At 45.6% G+C, this 23,427-nt stretch overlaps 1 protein-coding gene across 3 annotated transcripts in view; it reads right to left on the bottom strand.

Moving 5' to 3' along the window:
- TJP2 (tight junction protein 2) overlaps nt 1-23,051 on the bottom strand; it is a 113,665-nt gene extending 90,614 nt beyond the window's left edge. For all 3 annotated transcript variants that reach the window (XM_075597674.1, XM_075597666.1, XM_075597684.1), the window contains exon 1: nt 22,700-23,051. The gene's annotated coding sequence lies outside the window, so the exon portion shown is untranslated. The remainder of the gene's footprint in view (nt 1-22,699) is intronic.
- Between the last annotated feature and the right edge of the window lie 376 nt (nt 23,052-23,427).

Below are 23,427 nucleotides of genomic sequence, written 5' to 3'. Positions count from 1 at the left end.
GTTTCCAATTGGATGCCTGTTTAAATCCCCTTTAAAAGCCAGGAAGGATTGCCAGTAACTTCACTGACAAGTATCTTAGGAACTGGAGGGTCCCAGTAGCTGAAAATACAGCAGTTCAACTCAGGAGGTTCTAATCATGTTAAAAGGGGGTGTGAGGATCGGGCGCAAGCTCCGCTCCAGTTTGATTCTGACTTGCTGCAAGCTTTCCTCATCAGCTCCTGCTGTGTGCACTCTGCACAGCAACAAATCAACGCTCTGGTTTCACTTTCAGCCTCTGCTGACCAGCTGTTCACCTATTGGCTGTTTCACCCTTTATATGCTCAATCTTTGCCTCTGCAATTTGGCTGAGCATAATACTTTGTTTCTTGTGATGTTGTGCTGGTCGCAAGCATTCTTATTTCTAGTCCTGCCTTGCTTTGCCCTGTCTGTTCTGCCTTGCAGTCTCATCTGAACCTGGACCACGGATTCATCCACTATTCTACCATCTCCTGTCCTCGACCTCGGCTACGTGACCTCTACTATCCTCCTACCTCCAAACCCTGACCACGGCGAGTACAGTATACCTAATACCCGACTTCTCCTACCCTGACCCGGCTACACGACTACGAACCTGCACACCGGACGTGGCCGCTCGGCTCCGGGTCTGTGTTTATCAATTCCCACCTCAGCCTCGTGGTCCTGACTTGTTTGTGGCGAGCACGCGTTACAGGGGGGTTGCAGCTTAAAGCACTCATTCTTAAGTTTACATTTAACAAGCAAATATACACATACTGAAAAAATATTACTTACACTAAAAAGGCCCGATGCTTTCCTTCCTCCTCCCCGGTCAAGAGATCGAAGCAGATACAACACAGAACCCACAGATAAAAAGAATCCAGAGTCCTCGGCGGTGTCAGACAGTGGGCACGGAAGGGGTAAGCGAATTGCACAATATAGACACAAATGGCGGTGAATTTATATTGCACAATGTTAAGGCTGAGGCCCCGCTGCCTCAGTCAGCGCGCCCGCACTGCATGCAGGCGGCGCGTTGAGAGGCAATTGACCGCTACCTGGTAAGGAGCGGGAGCTGGAGCGGGGGGGTGGGGGGCGTGGTTTGGATGGAGGGCTGCAGCGGGGGTCTCCCAGGCTGCAAGAGAGTGCAGCGAGCCCCCACACATGCCCTTTGCTGCTCGCTCTCCGTGCTGCCCCCCCGGTCGGTCCGTTCATCCATCCCCCCCGTCGGTCCGTCCCCCCCCTTGCCCCCCCCCCCCGGTCTATCTGTCCCCCACACACAACACACAACACACACATACACATATACACATATACACATACACACACTTCCCCCCCTACCTTTTGGAGGTGGGGGAAGCTCTGACACTGTAGCCATCGTCGCTGATAGGCTCACCAGTACACCACGTGACGCGTCCCCGCTCGGGATCGCAATCCTCTTGCATCCCCTGGCAGCTGACGCGTCACAGCGCGTAGTGAGCATTGCCGGAAGGAGGCAGCGGGGACAGACAGGCAGGAGGCAGCGGGGACAGACAGGCAGGAGGTAAGGGGCTGGTGGCCTGCGCGCATGCGGCCGTCCGCAGTGGGTCCTCAGCCCAAGGGTTTTAAAAGTCCACATAAAAGAAGCATTGCTTTCTCAGAGTATAAAATGAAAGGCCGATATCCTGCTCTTACAGGAAACCTACTTTAGCAAAACAAATTATTCTAAATTTCTTGATAACATTTTTATGCAATTTCACCTCGCCTCCGCTACGGAGAAGAAGAGAGGGGTCGCAATACTGATACATAATACATTGCCCTTTAAGTTAGAAAAAATGAAACAGTACAAGGGAGGCAATAGTGGTAGGCACCAGTCATGATCGCTATTTAACAGTGGTGAATGTCTACGCCCCATGTGAAAATTACCCACAGTTCTTTAAGGCATTTTTCACAACCCTTAACATGGTAGCCAGGGATAACGTAGTATTAGCAGGGGACTTCAACAAGACTCTAGACCCGATAATTGACAATTGAGCTCAGTCCAGAAAGGGTAGAGGTGAAGGAGCAAGGGCTCTGTTCACAGGGTTGAAAGACAACCAATTGGTGGATATCTGGAGGGAGCAGCACCCCGGAGAGAAAGGCTTCAATTTCTATTCACACCCAAATATCAGTTACAGCAGAATCGATTACTTCTTTGTATTCAATAGACTCTCACCTTGAGAAAGTCCTGTTGGACGAAACGCGTTGGTGCGTTGTTCTACCCCATTGTAAGCTGATTAATTAATAAATATTCGTTTTTATTGTACTTGGAGTTGCCCTATGTTTCATTCCATGCACTCTGGTTGCGGATAGCTGTGCTCCTTTCTTCCTTCATCTGCTGATCTACACCTCTGAGGATTGCACGCTGCAGAATCCATCCCACTTGGAACTTCCACAGTCAGGTATAGGGCATCAGCCCTTTATTATTACCTCTCTTGTGTGGGATTGCTTATTGATCATATCCCATGGGTGAATTATGTCTCTAAGGGACCATTGGATGTGGTAGCTGTGTGGGCACCACTAGGTCTCCTTTTTCCCCTGGGATGAACATCTCTGTTAATTATACAGTGGTTCTGAAGTTTGGATTCATTTGGATGGACTTATGCTACTGATGAGCTTATTTTGTGATGCACCAACTCACCACATATCTATGGTCCCACAGATCGCCTATTCTAGGATCCATGATATTTCATGGTCAGATCACGCACCTATAGAGCTATGGTGGTCACAAATTAATCTAGACAGACCAGGAGCAAACTGTAAACTAAATGAATCATCATAAAGATCCTGGAGATATATCAAACACTTAAGATAGAATTTGATCTATTTTTTTTAGGACTAACAGAGATAGTGTTAACTCCCTTTCAACCTTATGGTAGCACACAAAGCTACCCTTAGAGGTACATTGATTAATATAACAGCCGGTAGGAAAAAGAAAAGAGACGCAAAAATAAATCAATTACAAACGAAGCTACACGAGCTCTCTATCCTACATGGCAGAAACGGTAGAGTTGATACCTTGACGGCGCTATGGGATGTGAGAATTTAACTCAATATCCTCACCTCCCAGGCTGAGACATTGCTGAGTTGGTCCAAGAGGAATTTTTTTGAAAAGGCACACAAGCCAGATATCTTGCTAGCTAATAAAATTTGGAGTAGGCATTCAAATTATAATATTCACTCCATTAAGACCCGTACGGGTGATTTGACTTCTAACCCTAAACTTATAGTGGAGGAGTTTAAAACATATTATGAAAATCTGTACAACGGGGAGAAAGTAGTGCACAACGCAAACACCAGCAAGGCACTAGAGAGCTTCTTAGCTGGCTTGAATTTGCCGGGGCTGGATGGGGTGGAGCGAGAGATGCTAAAAAAAGATTTTACAATAGAGGAGTTACTACATGTAGTTAAGAATCTTAAAACATCCAAAATCCCGGGACCAGATCAGTAATTTATACTATAAAAATGTTATTGAGATCCTAGCTCCATATATGCTCTGGTTTTCAACTCTGTTTTAGCAGGGGCTCCTTACCCTGAACAGATGCTCCAGGCGTCAATCTCGTTCATTCATAAACAGGGCAAAGACCCTACAAATTGTCAGAGCTACAGGCCGATATCATTAATAAATTTGGATATTAAAATGTATTACAAATTACTGGCCAACAGATTGAGTATTATCTTGCCTAGGCTGATTCACCTGGATGAAGTTGGATTTATTAGAGATAGACAAGCGGCCGACAATACTAGAAGAATTATAGACTTAATTGAGTACGACAACACACATAAAATTCCGGGGATTGTATTAAGCTTAGATGCAGAAAAAGCTTTTGACAGGATTGACTGGCCATACCTAGATGCCACGCTGAGGGCATTTGGTTTTGGGGGGAGGATACTAAGGGCAATCAAAACATTATATACTAATCCGGCAGCGAGAGTCATACATCTGGGTTTCCCCTCAGATCTTTTTAGAATTAAGAGTGGCACGAGACCAGGGTGACCGCTTTCGCCTCTGTTATTTGCCTTAAACATGGAGCCACTGGCTGCCCAAATCAGAAGTAATCCGGATATAATGGGAATCCAAATACAGACTCAGACCCATAAGGTGACGTTAAATGCGGATGAAGTAATTTTAACATTATCACAACCTTTTACCTCTCTACCCACTACGATTAAAAACATTTTATATTACTTATCATGTCATTACACTTTTTGGATGTTCCGAGCTCTGCCCTTTCCTATTTTGGGTACATTACACTATTTAATTACGTAGTGTGATTGAGTGCTGTTATATAGGGGACCTCACTGGTCTACTGGCCATTCTTGGGTCTGCTGCTTACCAGTATCTGACTATATTGTCTATTACTTTTTTCCCCTATTGCATCGTTCACCCTATTTTGACCTACATTTATTCAAGTTAGGAGTGCTGGTGTCATATTTTGTTGTTGCCTCTCTACCCAACCTATTCAGCTTGTTAGGGAAATTCAATAAGGTGTCAGGATTTAAGATTAATCAGCCAAAGTCCAAAGCCTTAAACATAAATATTCCCAAAGACATGGAGAAATTAATAGCCCTAAACGTCAATTTCAATTGTCAGCCCACAGCGATTAAATACCTTGAGATAAATATCACAAAAGATTACAAATCATTATAGAAGGCTAATTATCCTAAACTCTTGCAATCCTTGAGAGGAAATGTTAGAGAATGGTCCACATACAATATCTCCTGAATTTGAAAGATTTTTTGCATCAAAAAGAACCTTCCGCCCGTATTCTATATCTGTCTCAGGCTCTTCCGATCCCAGTAGTTATCAAGGATATTTTGTCCTTGCAAACTCGAATTTCAAAATGTATCTGGAAAAATAAGAAACCGCGCATCAAAGCTAAAATCCTACATAGATCTACTGTAGCTGGTGGGCTGGTGGTATCTTGCTTGCTATCATATTACAAAGCTGCCCAATGATGCCAAATTGTACAGTGGCACACAGACCCTGGCATGAGGAGATGGGTGGCACTGGATAGCGAACTGTGTGCTCTCTTGGAGCTATGTAATTTAATCTGGTACCCCAAAAAGAGGCTGAAAGCAATTAACAAACCGCTATCCTCGATGCTCAATTCGTTCGCAGTCTGGGAGGCAGCCAAATCTAGATGCTCATTAACTTCGAAACAATCATTGATGACCCCTCTATCTGGTAACCCAGACTTTGCTCCGGGCCTGGATAATAGAAATTTTAGGATTTGGAGACAACATGGGTTTTTGAGACTGAAGGATTTGGAGGGTAGAATTACAAACATTTGATCAAATGAAGTCAGGAAAAGACATACCTAACACAGATTTTTTTAGACGCCTCCAAGTCCAGGCATTTTATACCAAACACGCTACACGCCCACCACTGACGAATTTTGAAACGCTCTGTGTGTTGGGAAATGACACACGGGGACTAACATCTAGAATGTACAGAGAGGTGACCGGTTCAGGTAAAGACTACTCAAAGAAATTAAAGTTTATGTCCCAATGGGAATCGGATTTAGATGCGACGCTAGAGGATGAGGAACGGAGCAAGATATTTGTAGCCGCGGCTAAGTGTTCCATATGCACAACGTTAAAGGAGAACGCATATAAGGAACTAATGAGGTGGTACCTCACCCCAGTAAAACTCTCAAAATATGTCCCAGGTTACTCCCCCTTGTGTCCTAGGCCAGGGGTGCGCAAACTTCTTGAGCTGCGTCCCCCTGCCCGGCAGGCGCAGCATTCGTGCCCTCTCTCCAAGGACTCGGCATCATGGGTCATGTCACATCATGTGACCCTTCCGAGTCATTTGACGCGCGTTGCCATGGCGATGCGTCACGCCACATGACCCCGCAGCGTCATTTGACTTGTTGCACATGCGGTGGTCCTGCCCTCCGAGAGCCCCATTATGGGAGCAGGTTGGAAATTGGCTACAGAGGATTTTGGGCCTCGAGATTCCGTTGGACCCCTGGCTTTTTCTGTTAAACAAGCAAGCTCAACAATTAGCTAGAGTGGGGAAAAAAACTAGTTGCTCCCTTTGCAACGGCTACGAGGTGTGAGATCGCAGCATTGTGGAAACAGAATGCAATTCCATCCTTTCACAAGATTCGGAGTAGAATTTGGTTTGTTTGCCAGATGGAACAGTTAAAAAGTTTAGTTAACGACACTGGCCCAAATTTCCAAAAGGTCTGGTTGCCGTGGCTGGCTCAGACAGACATCCCGAGGGTGAGCAATGTCACTGCATGGCTGTGATAGAGATAGATGCGTTCTCCTTTGACTGTTGACAGATCTTCTTATTGGAGCAGAGAGTAAGATTTAAGAAGGGAGCGAGGAAAGCAGCAGACACAGTGGCACCTCAGCCAGGACTCTGGAAAGAAGAAGTCGGTCAAAGTCAAGGTATATCCGTGGACTGTGGAAAGGAACTATACCACCCACCTCTCTCCCTCCCCCCCCTTTCCCCTCACTGTTGTTGTATGTGACCCATTTACACATGGAATGGAACCAACATTGTGGATTTGGGCTTCAGGCTTTGGAGCTCAGATGATATGTGAATATTGTTTATTATGCCATGTGAAAAACCCAATAACATTTTAAGTTGGCCCCGGTCAGGGATGTAGGATAATTTAATATGGTCATATCCAGTGGTTGACAAATCACCAAAAAATCTACTCGCCACACAAAAAAATCTACTCGCCACCTAGTACCAAACGTGTGCTGCTTGGGCCAATATTTACTCGCCCGGGGGTTAAATCCACTCGCCCGGGGCGAGCAAATGTATAGGTTTGTCGAACACTGGTCATATCCATATTAGAGCATGTCACTGACATGGTCTGGCTTCTGCTGGGGAGACACGGAGAGAGGCGGGTTAGTTTTCTTTAGTTTTCTGTCTGAAGATGTACGCTGTGGGGGTCCCGCTCTGAAGTAGGGGCTCCCGCAGCGTCGATCCTTACCATTTTTGGGCCACATCACTGTAGCTCAGGGATTCTCAACCTGCCTTTCAAGGGTTCCGCGGTCTCCAGGAAGGGAGAGCTGGGACAACTGTGACATCCCATGCAACAGCAGCAGTGACCCGGCAGCTCAAGAGAAGCAGCAGAGAGGGAGAGTGGGGGGGATAGGGGAGAGGGTGGCAGGGGAGGGGTAGGAGAAAGGAGATTAGGGGGGAGCGGAGACTGAGGGAGGGGGTATAGTGAGAGGGGATGAGGAAGAGAGAGGAGAGATGGGGGAAGAAAGAGAGGCGAGCGAGGGAAGAGGTAGAGGATGCGGGAAGAGAGAGAGGAGATTGGGGGATAGAAAGATAGGATGGGGGGGAGAGCAACCAGTAACATTTACATATTTGTATGTGTAAGCATAGGTTATATTGACTATGCGAGTCAGGCCGTAGGCACTTTGTTTTTCTCCTTCCGCTGCACTGATGATGCGGCCCAAGTCTTGCAGTCGGATTTAAAAATAGGCCCTTAAGCTATTCTGCGTTTGACAGGCCTGCTTTTATAGATCTGAAACACAGACGCAGATATCAGTGCACAGGTGCAGCATAGAGAAGAAAGTTACAGTTCATTGCACCAAGTATAAACAGGCAAGTTAAAAAAAAGGCTGCAAAAACTAAAATGTAGCTGCAAAATCTGCTTTAATATCACGGACAGGTTGACAAAGACCTTTGTGGCAACAATTAAATCGGCAATCCACACTGCTCTGACAGACTGACATTTTTCAAACTGATCTTCACAGGGCAGGTGGTGCTGTTACTATGTACCAGTGCCTTTTGGACCTCACTTCATTTGCCTCTCATAAGTCACTGACCACTGCCTGTGTACTGACCATCGCTACCTGCCTGCTAGCCTGTCCCAGCCACTGGACTCCAGCCCTGCAGTCGCTCCCCATGACACATACTGCACCGACACACTTTATTCGAGCAAATACCCAGTATGTACCTGGCAGATACCTGGAATGCGCCACTCCTCACCTCTGACAAGCCCCGTTGTGTTTGCCTTCCCAGCCTGGGTTCATGCCTGGCTGACGGGCGGCTGATCTGTTAAATGATAATGATTAGGATTTAATAGGCTGCAATGCTTCGCGTGTCTACCAGATGGCATAAATTCATGAATTGTAATGCAGTATATATATATATACTGTGCAGTATTGCAGCCAGCGGGAATAAAATGCTTCAATCCCTGCCTGGAAAATACCTCAATGCACTCGGGCAGAAAACAGTCACAAACCTCAATACACCCGGGTATACCCGAATTCGTGGGACTAGCCGAGCTCGAATAAAGTGTGTCGCCAGTGTATGCACTGAAGGCCATTCAAGTTAACGCAGGAATTTAACATGACGTTATTTAGGTCATATACCTAAATGTGGCATTAGCTCCCTCCAGGCACGAGACCCCTATTTTAGTTGTGTCCCAAGCACGATATACCCCTCAAACAACATATGGAGAGACACCTGTGCTCAAAAGGAGCACACCTTACATCCTGGGAGATATGCAAAGTATATTTAAATGACTCACACCTCCTAAAAGATTCACATAAGACCTATACTGACGAGCCTAAGAACCCTTGTGATGAAGGGGGTACCACGTGTCAGGCCCAAGAGGATCAGAACCCACACCCTCTGCAATTCAGGGCAGCAGCTTTAGCAGTGACCCATCTCAGATGCTGCATAGCTCCCCATGTCACAGCGTACTTTAGAGCTTTACTGCTCACACCGGGAAGTGGTCTGTTTTTAAAGGAAGCCAGGAGAGTGTCCACGAGTATGATTAGCTACAGCTGTAAGCAGCAGAGCTCTAAAGCAGGGGTGCTCAACTCAGGGGCATAGCTATAGCCCGGGCAAAGCCTGGGGTCCTGCGCTCTTGGGGGGCCCACTCTCCCTCCCCCTGTCGGCGGCCCATCTCTCTTCAGATAAAGACAGGTGGGAGGAGATGGTATACGGCGGCGGGCCCCCAGCCTTAAATAGAGGATCAGCCGGCAGAGGAATTAGCAGTTCTTTCAGATGCAGAGTAGGACGACAGGGGAGGCGCGCGATCTAGCGGTCTGACCCGGAAGTCTTCCTTACTTCCGGTGCCTGCTTCTAGATCGCGCTCCTCTCCTGTCGTCCTGCGCTGCATCTGTAACAACTGCTAATTCCTCTGCCGGCTGATCCTCTGTTTAACGCCGGAGAGCCTGCCGCTGCTGCATTTTTATATATAATCTATAGTTATGTGTGCAGTATATGTTTGCCCGGGGGCCCGCGCATGTCTAGCTACGCCACTGGCTCAACTCCAGTCCTCAGAAGGTCAGATATCCTTGCTTCTGCACAGGTGGTGCAGACTTCGACTGAGCCACTTATTGTCCGACCTGTGCTGAATCAGGGATATCATTAAAACCTGACCTGTCGGGGGGTCTGGAGTTGAGCACCATTGCTCTAAAGAAGGGGTGCGCAAACTCCTGTTGCTGCGCTCCCCTGCATCCGCTCCCCTGGTGGTTGCGCCCCCCTTACCTGCCTGTTGGCGAGTGGGGTCATGTGACGTGAAGTCCCATTTGATGCCGCGTTGCCATGTCAGCGTGTAATCTGAAGCCGGCTGAACCTCGGTAAATTCAGTTGCAGAGGCCTCACGCTATCCCCCGATATTTCATTTAAATGCCTTGGCGTGCCCCCCAGTTTGCACACCCCTGCTCTAAAGTATGAAGTGACAGTGGTGCTATCCAGCATCTGAGATAGAGAGAGCTCTAGCATTGAACTAACGTGCCATGACGTTAAGCCTATTCTAATGAGATAACTAACATTCGTTCTTTTATTTAATTAATATTATTAGCTTAGTGGATACCCATTAACTCTGGGAAAATAACTTCCATTACCTATTTAGGCAACGTCACGTTATTTGCAGATTTAACAGTGCTCTGTGAATCCGCCTCTTAGATGGCTGCATAGACCTAAGGCCAGGTCCCCAGTGGCGCACACTACATCGCACGATGTAGCGCGCGCCACACAGCACAGCCCCACATAGCCCCAGTGGCTGTGTGTGTGTGGGCGCGCAAATCGTGATGATACGTACGCTGGCATGGAAAACAAGAATTTTGTCTTCCCCTGCCGCGGCGCAGTCACGTGATCGGTGGTCAGCCTATGGAAGGGCAGACATGCCCCATTATGGCAGCGCCCCCCATCATGGCCTCGCCCCTGCGCATCCCATCGCTCCCCTACGGACCGCAGATCGCGGCTTTTATCTGTACACGTGCCGCCAGGCACGCATGCAACAGTAAAGACTGGGGTCGCATCCTTAGGCAGCAGTTTCTTCAAAACCATGTCACACAGGAACGCCGACAACCTCAATACAGCTCTTCCTATTGAGTATTCAGAACTTTTTTACATTTACTATGTTACATAAAAAAGAACTACTTTCTTGACATAGCAGTGTTTACCATGAAACATCACTTATCGCCTTGACTCTACTGTAGTCTACTGATTTTTGTATTTTTTTTTCTTTTTTCTTTTAATCTTTTATTGTTTTTTGCAAGGTTTTACAGTTTTTCTTTTCCATGTAACATTGGTCATCATATAAGTACAGCGGAGTATTTTGTACATTTATACAGTTACATTATACTAAGCAAGTCTCATGTTACAAGTTACGTTTCTAATCATATAACAAACTAGTGAGTATCCTGTGCGTCTATTGGGATCACATGAGTAACAACTATATCTCAGAACACTTCAATAGATATAAAAAGGACAGAGAGAGATAAGAGATAGTAGCAGAGGGGAAAGGTATCGGGGAAGGCAGAGGGGTGAGGGGGGTGGGTCAGGGGAGGGATATCTTGGTATATAAGAGGGATAAGGGTGGGGACAGACCATGTTGTCGCCCCACCCCCCCTCCTCCCCCTGCCGAGCCCCCCTCCCCTCCACAACTGCCCCGGACACCTAACTTCAACTTTTCTTTTTCTTCTGTTCAAGTTCACTTATCTTTGTCTTATTTTGAGACCTTTCTAGTTCTGGGGCCAAGGTTCCCAAATTTTATAGCATTGTTCCAAATTTTGATTTAATTGGGCCGACAGTTTCTCCATGAACCTGACCTCATTCACTCTTTTGATAAGTGCACCTGGATGGGGCATTTATTTTCTTCCAAGCCGCGGCTATAGAGCAACGTGCCGCTTTTAGGACAAAGGAGACCAGCTTTCTCATGGGGGTCTGTAGATTTTCTATGGGCTTAGCCAGCAAGAAGGTCAGCGGATCCAACGGAACTCGCAGTTCTGTGATCTCTTGGATCATGTTTTAGACCATGGTCCAGAAGTTCTGAATCTGTGGGCAAGTCCAACAAATATGGGCCATATCTCCTCTCAGGCCACACCCTCTCCAGCATAGATCGGGGGTTCCTGGGAAGATCTGGCTCAGCCTACTTGGAGTTAAGTACGATTGAATTAATATATATTTTCCTTTATTGTCGTACAAATTGAGGTTTTAGCTGCCGATTCACAGATATCCTCCCAGTCGTCGTCTATCTGTTTCTATATTGAGGTCTTCCGCCCATTTCAACATATAGTTATGATTTTAGGCAGCTGATGATGATAAAGGGAAAGGGCAGTGGGAACAGCGCTATTGCTAAAATTACAAAAATTTGTGTCAATTAAACAACTAATAAATATATATATACTCCTAAAATATTAGGCAAAGGCTGCCAGGAACAATGGGTGACACAAACCAAAAAAAAAACACAATTAATTAAAGGCTTATACCATTCAGCATTGCTGTAAGTAGGGTTTCAGTTTTAGCCCTACTGGATGCCATCACTTTATTAGTGTGTTCCCTGCCCAACAAGCAAATGTTTGTTGTTTTTATGTGTATTTTTTAATTATATATTAAATTACTGTTTATATTTGTACACTATATCAGTGATCTGTTGTTTGTATTTAGTTGCACTATGATCTTTTTTCTCTTTTTTTCTTCTCTTTTATGTTGTGGTCTTATATGTGTGTTTGTTTGAGATTGCATTAAGGACACTTCCATGGAACTCATCCCAACCCTTTGAATTGGACTACATTTGGTCAGATCATTTCTTTTGGCGCCGGTTTATTTTTATTTATCAGCTGATGATGATGCTATTCCCGTGTATATTCCCGAAATCAGACCCCTCTGGTAGGTGCCTGTTCTGCACAACTTTTCACATTTTTGTTAAATTAGAGAAACTTGCTTTCTGTGAGATTGCCTGCAGAAAGTGTCTGACCTGAAGGAAGATAAAAGGCTGCAGGTCCTGTGTTTGGAATTTCTTTTGTAGATCCTGGTAGGGCAAGATTTGCCCTTTTTCCACCTGGCCGGCTGCTATTTTGATATGTAATTCCCCGAATTGCGTGTAATATTTTTGGGAGCATCCAGGGGGGAACTCTGGGTTTTCAAATATAGGGGTTAATAGAGCTGGAGATAAAGTTAGAGAGTATTTCCTTTTTGTTTTTGAGCCATATCTTCCACGTGCACCTCATCCTGCTGTTTGCATTTTAATGTATGCTCTTGTAATATGCTTTGATATGAAATAAATACGTTATGTGGTGAGTACCACACAACTTCAAGGCGACCTGTGTCTCCGCACGCAACCTATCACCCCCGCTTAAAAAATGTGTGCGGGACCCGCCTCCTTTATGGAAACTATGGCCCCGGCAATCCTATTCGTTTGCTCTAGGGTAGGGGTGTGCAAACTGGGGGGTGCGAAATTTTCTGGGGAAGGGCACGCCGGTTACAGAGGCCCCCGCGCTCTTCCCCACAACATTTAAAGTAAATGCCGGGAGAGCGCTCGAGGCCTCTGTAAGTCCCTTACCTTGTCTCCGGCAGCTTCTGGTGGCGTGTCTCCATGCAACGCGACGTCAAATGACGTTGTGACATCAGAAAACTTTGGAGAAAAGGTAAGGGGTCGGACAGCGAGGGGGGGGGCGAGCAGACAGGGGGGCGCAGACAAATGTTTGCGCACCCCTGATCTAGGGTAACACAAATGTAGACATTTCTATTCACTCTAAAGAAAGTGAATTAATTGTTAGCGGTATCAATATACCCATATTGATGATCAGTATCTTATTTGGGGGGGACTGTTAGCATTTTCCATTGTGCTTTGTTTTATTTTACTATGTCTAATAATCTATTCTTTATCGTTTACTTTTGGATTTGCCATTGTAACAAAAAACAAAAACAAATGTGTAGGGAAATGGTGAAAAAAAGACAGAAGGAAAGTTTATCTACAGTGGCGGCCGCCTTTATCCTCCTGCGGCCGCCACCGTGGGATTTTTAAAAACGTGGCGGTGCGCGGCGTTTTCTCGTCCGTTTTCCAACGCCGCGGGCGCTTTCAATGTAAAGCGCCATTAGCGCTTGTCTGTTGATGCGGCCGACGCGCGGGAAACTCCGTGAGAAACGGATAACATCCCCGCATTTTTCCGGGTAAGTCGGAGGATAGGAGGGGCCGCAGCAGTACCTGACGTGAAGTCCAAATCCCGGCTTCCAACTATTTTCTGTGTCACACCAACGTTCAATTTGAATAGAATGTTGACACCAATAGGCAGGATAGCAGAGGCTTATAATTGGCAACACCACGGTTGCCCGCTACATAATCTTATTGCTGCCAACGTGAGAAGGAAGATCAATGCACACACATTATTTTTATCCCAGGAAAATAACAGTGGCCGTGCTCATCACACTGGTCTAATACTGTACGTTTACAGAGTTCCAGTTATACAGGTATTATGATGTATAAGAAATATTGTTATGTTTCGTTTGTTGTTTGTTTCGTGCATATGGTCTTTAAGCAAGAAAAACATAAGCTAGAACACTACAAGTGTTGGATCACCATTGTGGCACTCAGAGTGCGGTCACGGGTACCGTACTTCCCATACAAGCTCCCGATTTTTAGGAGACGACACAACCTGCATAACATCTCGTCTCGGAGACCCCGACATAATACCAAGTTGTATGTCAAATCCAGCTTAAAATCAATTCTGCGAAAAGGTGAGTCAAATAAGATGCTGATCAGAAAAACGATGGGGCAGCCGTGGTGCGAGTGTGTTTTTAAAGGGGGGCGGGGAGTACCACTACTTTTTTGCTACACACTTACTGTTCCACTTTTTATTCAGAGTAAATGCTGTGTTCGTTCTTCTGCCTGGCTGCTTTCTAATGTACATATCATTCTAAAATATGGTGCAAATAGCTTTTCTTTAATGTTAAATATATTCAGATTTCTTTCAACTCAGGCACGGCACCACTACTTTTATTAAGCAACGATAACCAATGTTGGGCAGTAATGGCACCTTTTATTGATGACAACTCCTTATTTGCATCATGCATGACTCTTTCTTCGTTGGGGATCTGTACTGGACCCGGTGATCTTTAATAGTGACATTACAAATGGCCTGGAGGGGAAAGTACGCCCTTTTGCAGATGACACAAAGATCTGCAACATGGTTTACCTGCAGGGGGTTCAAATGACTAATTATGTAGGTAGATTAAAGGAATGTTTAAGGGTGAGGCAACTACAATTTAATTCCAAAAAGTGCAAAACAATGCACTTGGGTCACAAAAATCCAAAAGGCGGAACACTGATTTAATGGCACTATAATGTCAGCTACTATAGAGGAAAGGGCCCTGGGAGTCATTATTTCAGGTGATTTAGAAGTACAGTTGGGCACCGCTTTTCGGTGGGCCGCTTTACGGCGTTCCACTCATCCAGCGGTACCGGGAAAGGGGCCGCCATGTCTGCACATGCGCAGAACGGGGGGCTGCCGAGGTCGCGCATGCGCAGAACGGGGGGTTCAGAGGTTGCGCAAGCGCAGAACGGTGGTCGCGCTTGTACTGAATGGAGGTTGCACATGCGCAGAAGGAGAAATTGCCGGTCTGCGCATGCGCAGATGCCGAAAATCGCCGGTTCCACTTTCTGGCATTTTTCGCTTTGCGGCGGGACCGTAGAACAGAACCTGCCGCATTACCGGGGCCCACCTCAAGGCGAGCAATGGGGAAAGTCAGGAGGATGTTGGGCTGTATATAGGGAAGTATTAGCCGCGGGAAGAGAGAGGTGACAATGTCACTTTAGAGATTATTGGTGAGACCTCACCTGCGTTAAATTCAGGAGACACTATCTCAGGAAGCACATAAATAAAATGGTGCATCGTATACATAACATTTTTTTTTTAAATTATCAGGAAAGATTAAAGGACGTCAATATGTACAGCTTGGAGAGAGAGGGGGATATGATTGAAACGTCTAAATATATAAATGATTTCAACAAAGTACAGTAGGGAAGGCTATTAGGGAGAAAGAGGTGCTACAACATGAGGTCATGCTCTGAAGATAGAGGGTGAGAGGCTCAGGGGAAATGTGAGAGAGTACAAATACAGATAGGGAATTACAAAATGCTTAGGATAGTCATAATACGGCTATCATAAATATGACAGCAAAGCATCAAACAGGGTCTCAGGTTTTATAACGGACAGGCCAGACTAGGTGGGCCAAGTGGTTATTATCTGCCGTCAAATTCTATGTTTCAATGTTACTTTCAGCATGCCAGAAAGCAATATTCCCTTTGCTCTGAGAGACCTCAGCTCCAATTGCTTGAATGGAGTTAAAACCTTCCCAAGCAAAGGTAAAACGGCTTAATAGCATATTAGGTGGAAGCCTTCCAATACATGCACAGGGGCTTGCATTTTCAATCGCAACCTAGTAAATCCCATACTCTGCAGTAGGCAGTCAAAGTTTTATAAGTCCAGGAAGCAGCGTTTGGCTGGGGAGGTATCCCTTACCTGCCAGGCCCTATTCCGGGTGCTGGTGCGTTCCTGTATCCGAGCAGAGTTCACCCACGCTGTGGCCACTGGGCTCGTACCTGCATTTACTTCCAAGTGGGCCTTAAGCAGGGTGCTCTGTTCAGTATCCCCCGTGGTTTATCTTTTATGCTCCACATCCTCCTTTAATGCACTTTATTTTCAGTTACAGGTGCACTTACATACTGGTTGTTATCTATTTATTTTGAACCTCTTTTCTGGCTGGTTCTAAACGATGAACTAGATGCTGTACTTTGCCAGCCAATCAGTTATAAGGTTTCAAAATATATCTGCTTCTGATGAAAGATCAAACTGCCAAATACAGTAGAACTAGCATGTTTTGGTTTGTTATAGAATGTTCTATGTATATTTGGGGGAGTTTGTGTCTAGGAAAGCTTTGTAAGTCAGGATGGTGTTTTCAACAATGCTAGTTCTTATTATCATCATAGAGCTTTACAGCTATACACAAGAAGGTTGGGACCCACTGATCTCGATCATTTAAATCCCGAATAAATTGGGGAGGGCAGAAATCAACAAGTACAAGGTAGCATTACTGCAATGCTCCATTGCAAGGTAACATTAAACAATAACCCCTCCTACCACATCATCTTATTCCAATACCTCTTCCACCTCCCTCATATGTCACCCCTATACCCCCTTCCCATGTGACACCCCGTCTTCACCGCCTCTCACTTGTACTCTGTGTCAGTGTATAGTGCCGTCAGGTTATGTCCTGTATCAGTGTGTAGTGTCGCTGGCCATATACTCTGTCAGTGTATAGTGCTGTCAAGTTATACTCGGCACTATACATGAGTATAACCTGACGGCACTACACACTGACACAAAGCAGAGCCTGAAGGCACTATACACCGACACGGTCGGGTTATACTCCCTGTATACAGGTATTCATTTTAAAAACATTCTTATTGTGGCCCTTTGCAATGAAACAGGTACATTCTAGCTCCAAATACCAATCAGGTTGGCCGCCCCTGAACTAGGCGGAGGCACTTCCAAGCAATTGCTCTGGAAGTCCCACAACCTGTGCAGCTTACCACGCACACACACAACTTTCTGTGTAATAGGCACAGCTGGTCTTACAGGAGCCAAACGTATGTAGTGTGCCTGCTAAATAGGTGCAGTACAATGGGGGAAACAGAATTATATAACGTAGATAAACCAAATAAGGACAAACGAGCGCAAACAGATACAAAATGTCCTATCCAGATCCACTTGAAAAGTGGGGACAAAAAGGGCCAAAGGAAAAAACATGGCGTATTGCTTTGATTCTATCTTCAAATCAGTCATTCTCTCTCTAGTGCACTCACATGTAACTTATACTTTCAGTGCTCCCCAGTGACGATCAGAATCCCGTGTGCCGCCCTATATTGTGCAATCCCATGTAGAACAAAATTCAACTAGTAATAGCGATATGTTTGACATGTTGAAACTAGGTGATTGATACTTTGCTCAAGAAACCCAGACAAGTCTTTTTAAATAATTGTTGAAAGTTCCACCTGTTTGCAAACAATGTTAAGTGAAGCTTTCGGGGAGCTGTGCTGCCCTCATGGTTATGTTATCTCTCCAACCTTGCCTACTGAGTGGCTCTTAGACATGGAGTGGATATTCATAAATCTGCTTGCCTTGTTTATGGGGTGGAGAGAAAAAAAGATCGACAAGCACCCCTGCCTACCCCATGACTGAAAACAGACATTCAACAATACTTAAACATTAATTGTACGTGTCTTGAGTTTTATTTTTCTTGAAATCGTCAATAACGTAAAACCTGTTCATTTGCATAGGTGCGGGTATTTTCCATTGACAATTCTAATAGTGGCTTTTAAGCCCCATATATTCGCTTCAGAGACCTGGCAAAACAATATGACTATGTGTGTAATTTCCATGCAAGTAATAACTTTTTTTGATCTTTTGAAAAGAGCATTGTTTGAGTTACTGCCACACGAAGAATAGCCAGAGGCTTTGTAGAGAAGTCAAGTCTCACACAAGCAACATCACAGCAGTCGTACTAACATTTAATCTGTCTGCAAGCTCTTCCTAGCGGGGGATATACAGTAGGCTGCGTCCCCCGTGCCGCGGACCGCACTCATGCTTGAGAGTGGTGACGTCACCAACTCTACAAGAATGAGCGTTCGGGCACTTTTTCTGTAAGCGCTGTTGTGGGAGGGTGTGTGGCCAAAACACTGACTGGCGCTGATTGGCTGAGCAGGTCATGTGACCCCTCCGCGCACCTCAAAGCCAATTTAATTTGTCTCTGCAAGCGCCCAGCACCCGTGAGCGTAAGTGCAATCACGAGCGCACGCGAGCAGTTTGTACGTGGCCGGACAAATTTTAATTGTGCCGACGCGCCAAGCGGCACCGTGGACGCAGCCTAAGGAACGCACCAGTCACGTGTGTGAAAGCCCCTTTCAGGAAGAGTGGAGGGGAAAGAATGGCAGAATTCTAAAACTTCCGCTACACATTATATACTGTAAGTTATGGTGGGTGAAAAAGTGTCAAAAAACCTCCACCGTACAGTGTACAGCAAATACAAATACCCCTTGTGAGCACCATTCACGTGTTTCAGACAGGTCTGCAACCCTGCCTTTTCCCATTATCTCTTAGCATACAGTGCTTCCACTGCAGCCAGGGATTCTGGGTAATGACATGCAGATGAGCATACTGTGTCACCTTGTGCTTCATGTCCATTTTAACATGGACGCCTATAAGCATATGCCTGTCGTATTACACAGCTTTTCAACACAACCTGACTTCCACTGACATGCATTAGATCGATAACAAAAGTGTTTTTAGCGAAACTGTAAAAAAAAATATATTTGCAGACACCATTAAAGGATTTGTTCTGATAACTGGGGAGATGTGGCCTGCATAATTAGGAATTCATTCAGGCCAAAAACTAGAGGTTATAATATGCTGGCCTCTGTGGTGCCAGGACAAGCCAGCCGTTTGTTACTTTGCATGCCTCACTTGCATAATGTGAAATGGATACTAATATTATGTTTGTAACAAGAATGTGCTGACACTATTAAGTTAATCAGTCAAGTCATGTTTTCTTGATCTGATTTTCAGCCTTTGTTCTCTGCTAGGCTGCTGTATCCCTTCTCCTTGCTGTGATGTTACAGGGGTCGGAGGTTGCAGAAGGCAAACAAACCAGGAAGTAACAACACAGACTGAAATCAAGTTTAACTCGAACTTTCTCCTGGTAACCATGCACCTTACATTTGTGGCAGAGATTTGCATCAACGCAGGAAAAATGTGGTACTGGTGATTTACGTACTGGCCAAATTTGAAAGCATATTTCAGGTGCATTTGGGATTAAAATGTGGGAGACTTCTAAATCTCCAATTGATTGTTATTGGGATGAGGGAATTAATTTCAGGGAGACAGCAGAAAAATTATACAGTTTTCCAGCTGCAAATCAGGGAGTCACCCTGTTGTATATAGGAAGAGTTGGTCAGATATATCTGCTCTGTAACTTCTCCCTAAGCAGGTAATTCTATAACTGCCTAATAAGGATTTCCAGCCCAAAACAGCCCAGACATTGTCCACCTGGGACTATATAGAATTACCCCCAAGTCGTCCTGTTGCTCGTTCCAACGCTCCCTCAAATGGAGGCATAGGGCAAAATCGATACATGGGATCCTACCTGAGGCACAGTATACCCAGGGCTATCCAGATGCTGTTCTAGAAGCTGCTGCTTCCCTGTAATGTTTGGCAATATTCTGTGCACACAAGCAGCTTCTTTCTTCTAAAATGTGATTGCTTACAATGGGGAGAAGATAACATTGCGGAGGCCAATGCAAAATCTCACGAAGCCGTCTTCTATTTGTCAGGGAAGCTTGAAACCTCATTTACTTAAATGGGGCCGCAAACTTCCCTGACAATTAGAAGACAGTTTCACTGCATATTAAATCATTTGGTTTCAGTATCAAAATGCTTATGATACGTATTCAGAAAAAATATGACACTAAGGCTTCGGCCCCAGTCTTCTCTGTAGCACGCGCGCCCGGCAGGGTGGCAGCGCGTGCACGTGTGGAAACCGCGATCTGCGGTGAGCTGTAGGAGATTGCAACAGGGGGGGGGGAGGGGGGTGGTGCAGGGGCGTGGCCATGACCTCACGCAGCTGGTTCGCCCTCATAGGCTGAACTGACGGGGGGCGTGGCCAACCCTTCGTCGCAAGTTGTAAAGACAATTTTGCCTTTGTAATGGTGCGGTCCCAGTAATGTCTGTGACACGCGCGCCCGGCGGGGGGGCGGCGCGTGTCACAGCGCTAACCGTGATCTGCGGTCTGTGAGGAGGAGAGAATCTTGCGACGGGAGGGGGCGTGCTCGGGGATTTGCGGGGCGTGGCCATTACGTCACGCGGCTGGTTCGCCCTCATTGGTTGAACCGCCGGTGGGGGCGGGGGGCGTGGCCACGCCTCCGTCGCTAGGAGTAAACTCAATTTTATTGAGTTGGGAAAAACCCTGCCGCACGGCGCGGCTGCACCTTCTGCGTGACGGTGCGTACTGGGCCCAGCCCCATTGAGGGGCGGTGCTTACACGCACAGTGCACGCCGCGCCGTGCGCACAGGCTGTACTGGGATCGCAGCCTAAAACTCGTTTCAGAGTGCGGCTGCCAAATGCGCGCCAAGGTACGTAGTGGGCCCAGCCCCATTAAGGGGCGGTTCTTGTTGGTGCAGCGCATATGCAGCATTTACTGGGGAACTAGCCTAACACTTGAGAGAATTTGTACAAGAAATGTGTGGAATTTTTATAGTAATACTTTAAAGTGCCCCACACAGGCAAGACACAACACACAACCAGTGTCAGTAACCATGTCCAAAGAAGTGAACAGCATAGGTTTACCGAGGCTAATAAAGCACAAATGGAGCAGTACAAGACAATTTATGAAGGCCCATGTTGGGGAGTCTATCAGTTAATCATATTGCCCATTAAACCATCATTTTTAATTTTGTTTCCATAAATTAACAAACGCCTACTTAGAGAAATGTGTTTTCTGTGAATGCCGCATCCTGACAAGATTTGGACAAAAACAAGAAAGTTTAGTGTAAATGTTGTTCCTGAATGGATGTGATCAATTCCTACTGGGGTCACTAAGGCTGAGTCCCCACTGGCGCTGAGCGGGCGGCGCTTGGCGTGGTAACGTATGTGTGTATATATACACAAGTTCCGGCTCACGCGATGCACGCGCGCATGCGCAGGCACACACGCTCGCCGCTTTTGGAAATAACATTTTTATACTTTCCCGCTTGTCAGATAGCCCGCAATTGCTCCCCCCCTGCGCGCGCGTCAGCAAGTTGCAGGACACTCGGCTCTCATACTCTAAGCATGAGCGCACTCAGCGCCAGCGGGGACTCAGCCTAACACTTCATGTGATGTCCCTGTGCCTCCTGGGAATGTACTTGAGATGTATATCATAATTCTTGTGGTGCAAAGGTCCCATTCGTGGACCGAAACGTTGGTTTTGTGTTTATTTTATTTTTTCAATACACTTGTTTGTTCAATTCTGGAGTGCTGCCTGCTGATTTCGTTTCCAAACGGTATCGTATTGCTTATTCTTCATTATAGGATCTGCACCCACACCAGTGACTATTATTACAGAGTGCTTTTTGTTCTTTTTCTATGTTATATATATATACACACACGTTATATACTTTTAATTGCTCCACATTCTAATCACAAACTGAACTTAACTGAGAACCCTGCAATGGTTTGAAGAAAGAAATGATGGACAGTAATATTTGAAGGCCCTATTCAATGTGCTGTGATGCCGTCGTCCTCTTGCTCGGAAAGATTTGAGTTCTTATCATTTGAATGGTGAATTTTCTCAGACCTGCAGCATTGTTCATTTGCATTTGCTATATTTTCTTCTGCCCTCTGTTTTACTGTACGTATATTAAATAAAGAGGCAATCATTCAGTAGATGTTACTCATAGAAGTGAAAAATTGCCTAATTGCCACATCATTGGTTTTGAAGTGGGCGATCATGGCTCTTATTCAAGTATCAGCTTCTTGTGGCCCTGGGCACATCACTTCATCTCATTGTACATCAAGCACTAAGAAAATTAGGTTGCAAGCTCTTCTGAGCAGGGACTCATTCCTTTAAAAGCCCTGGTTTATTGTTGCATACACTACAGAAATGAATAAGTAATGTATAATATTATTAATTACACCCTCCTCAATTGGTGCAGGCGACTGTGGTATAAGGTTGCATGCTGTGACTTGCTTAACTATGCAGCTAGACCTGTTGACGCCAACACATTCTAAACACTGAAAGTTACTACTCTATACTGAATACTATATGCACATAGTAAACGTGCAACTCCGACAAAAGACAGTAGAAATCAATGCTGATCTAAGGAAATATGGCCACGTAACTCATACCTTTTCATGACCCCATGATTTTATCTTGTATCTGTATGGCGCCAACATATTCCCCGGCGTAGTACAATGTGGAAGGGAGGACAATACAGATGTAGTAAGACTTACGGCCCCCAGAGCCGCGGACAAACAAGCAAAAGTCTGTGGTGTCGGGGACAGTGTCTGCTGTCATAGCGCTGTGGGGTCCATGTTTCCGGATCGGACCCCCGACAGCGTTAATGTGAGGGTGTCAACGTGCACAGTAAGTCTTGCTACATCTGTAACATTGTATAACACAAAAAGTACATATAAATTAAGTACAACAGGGAGGAGCTCCCTGTAGGTACACCTGTCGAGGGAACATTTTGCACTTTCTGACATTGTACTCTTGTGATAACAATGGTTTGTTCACCTCAATGACCATCAGACCCTGCCATGCAAAAACAGAATCAGATATACTTTACTTGCATCACATATGTCCTATCATTTCATCAGATTATAAATTCATTCCCAGTCAAAAGCTCTATCCTTAAACACATTGACAGTGTTTGTACTCACCTTTGCAGTTCCTGAAAGTGCTTATGAGAAAATAGAAGATCCCTAAATTGCAGAGGTGTGATCCAGTCTGCGGAAGAAAAGCCAACACACTATCCCTTAAAAACATCGAGGGATTTCTCTTCTGCAAAAGATTCCTTAAGGAGCCAGCACTGGCTGATTTAAGGTTGGTCTGGAAGGGTGTGTTCTGCCTGAAGCAGCCAGGGTGGAGAATGAGCCAGTGAGCTTCCTGTTTGCAGAACAGTATGTGTATGTGAGTGTGTGTATATGTCTATAAAGGGGAGGTGTTTCTGGGTTATAGTATCATTCTGCATCTAGCACTGGCAGGTAAATAGCTGGCCGCGGACAATCTGATAAAGAAAGAAAGAGCAAACAGTTAGTCACCTTCTGAACTACATACTGGGGTTTCGGGGGAACTGGTCACATGGAAACAACATTGACATTGAGTTAACTTCTATTTTCCTAAAGGAGGAGGTAAAAATAACACCAGGCCGCATGGTAAAAGCGGCTGGAAAATAGTGCTCAGGATTACGTAAATGTCAGTTTTTGCCCTGCATATTTATAGCTGCCATATTGCTTATTTTCTCCTGCTGTGACCAATACACAGACTGGAAAATACAGCTGTGAAACTTGTAAGTTTGTATGCAAACATGAGTGACTCACTTTTCTTTTAGCCACTGTACTTATGCAGAGGCCTAATACACAGCCAGCTGCTTAATATAATGTGCGTC

Source organism: Ascaphus truei, chromosome 1 (genome assembly GCF_040206685.1).
Source record: "Ascaphus truei isolate aAscTru1 chromosome 1, aAscTru1.hap1, whole genome shotgun sequence".
NCBI lineage: Eukaryota > Metazoa > Chordata > Amphibia > Anura > Ascaphidae > Ascaphus > Ascaphus truei.
The sequence above is the reverse complement of the archived record's forward strand: the minus strand, read 5'-3'. Positions and strand labels throughout refer to the sequence as shown.